Source organism: Rhopilema esculentum, chromosome 10, assembly GCF_057945365.1.
Source record: "Rhopilema esculentum isolate cy_ngs chromosome 10, ASM5794536v1, whole genome shotgun sequence".
Lineage (NCBI taxonomy): Eukaryota > Metazoa > Cnidaria > Scyphozoa > Rhizostomeae > Rhizostomatidae > Rhopilema > Rhopilema esculentum.
In genome coordinates, this window is record NC_142824.1 from 4,090,627 (window position 1) to 4,092,931 (window position 2,305).

The following is a 2,305-nucleotide window of genomic DNA, read 5'->3' on the forward strand; positions in this document are numbered from 1 at the left end:
AAATCACCGTCATCATTGACAACTGCACGGCTCATCCAGAAATCTGGGTTTAAAAGCAATTGATCTTCTTTTCCTTCCTCCTAACATCACCTCCGCCTTTCAGCCGATGGACCAAGGAGTGATCCGTTCCTTGAAAGCCAAGTACAGAGTGAAAGTGACCCAAAAGATGATTGATGCAGTCGATAACAAAAAGGTGCTCCCTCAAATTTCTATGTTGGATGCGATGAAGATGCTGGTGTTGTCTTGGGATGAGGTTACAGAGAAAACCGTTCACAACTGTTTCAAGAAAGTAGAATTTATAGAGATTGATGACAACACATTAGCATCCGACGATCCGTTCCATGCACTGAAAGATAGCCTCCGTCAAGTGAGTAGAATGGATGAAAATTTCTAAAATGTGTCTGCTGAAGATGTCGCATCTTTCGATGACACACTATCTGTAACCCAAGCTTTGTTGTCTGATGAACGAATCTTTGGCGGATATTCTTGGAAAGGATGTCGAGGAAATTCAAGAAGATGAAGGCTATGATGAAGATGCAGCTCATGCTTAAGAGAAACCATGTATAATTTCAAACAAAATTATCACCGTTTCTTGTTTATGATTTAACGAAGCCCTGTAAATTTTAAATTTTTTTCGATAACTGGGACAAATTGAGCCTTTTGAAGAGAATCCTACTTATGAGGAGATTCGGATAAGTAGGATGCCCGCTAAGTAGTACAATTTTTCTCGGTCCCTTGAGTGTCCACGTGACAAAAGTATTAGGACGATGGCCTACTAACGAAGAGTTGGACACCCTATGCCCGACAAACAACAAATAAAATCAGTGAACCATAACAAGATTGACGGCTGACATTTTCGATTGTAATTTGATCCAATAGTAAAAAAACATAAATTAATTAAATTATAACAATATAAACTGTTTCTGTTTACTAGAATACGTTTTTTTCAATATTTTGTTGGGTAACCTCTTGATTTCAAAACAGCCACCATTCTTCGTGAGATGGATTGGTACAACTTTGCAACGTAACTTCTTGGAATACGTGACCAACATTCAAAAACTCTTTCCACAAGCTCATTGTGATTCATGGAATTTTTCATAAATAACCAGATGTTTTCAGTGACATTAAGGTCTGGACTTTGCAAAGGCCATGGCAAGACCATGATACCGTTACCATGAAAGCAATTTTTTGTTGCAATGGCAGAATGGCAAGGTGCAATGTCCTGCTGAAAGATAAATGGTCTTTTGGAATCACCATAATTCTTTTCTGCAATAGCTTGAAGGTTTTCTTCCAATATTTGAATGTAGTATTCAGCGTTGAAGGACCTCTGGCACAAAACCAGCTTGCCGACGCCATTAGGCCCAATACAACCCCACACCAGGATTGAAACAGAGTTGGTAAATGTGGGTTGATAAAACATGGGATTATTGGCCTCTTTTGTTGTTCGCCAAACCCATGATACATCTGAGTCGTTTTTCAAGCCAAATCTACATTCATCTGAAAAAATTACATCGTCCCAGTAATGGAGGGGCCATTCCAGCATCGCCTTGGACCAACGGAGACGGTAACTTTTGTTTTTTGGTTACACATACGGTTTTCTTTCTCTTATGCAGCTTTTGATCCCATATTTTTTTAAGTATTCTAGCAACAAGACGTTTAGAAACACTTTCTTTCGCAAACAAATTTCCTACGTTAGCCTTAAGCTGACCCAAACATGCGTATCTTTGCTTCCTTGATTCTTTGCATATGATTCTCCCACCCCATCAGAACTTTTCCTTGGACAGCCTGTCCTTGTTTGAGCTTTGGTCGAACCAGTGTTTTTGTATCTTCTATAAACATAATGTGCTGTCGACTTACTGCAACCTACTTGTTCTGAGATTTCAGCAAACAAATGACCGGCTTCTCGCAAAAATTTAACTGCCTCTAGTTCACTTTCGGAATACTGTCTTGTTTTCATCATTGTAATAAAACATCGATATTTTCAAATTTCTTATGATTTTTATGAAATATATCTAGGAAAAAAGGTAGAGAACACAATTGTGTTGCTAAGATTTGTATTTTTGCTGACGCCATTTCAATAATCCCGCCAAAAAAGCCAGGCTTTCAACAACAGTGTTGGAATGCTATCTATGGAGACGCCTTCTTTTCTTTCATCGTCCTAATACATTTGTCACGTAACGTAAGTGTATACTGTAATAATTCGAATAAATTGTAATAAATTGAATTTGCCAACACAACAACAACAATAACAGCAACAGCAACAACAATAAAAACAACAACAATAAAAACAACAACAACAACAGCC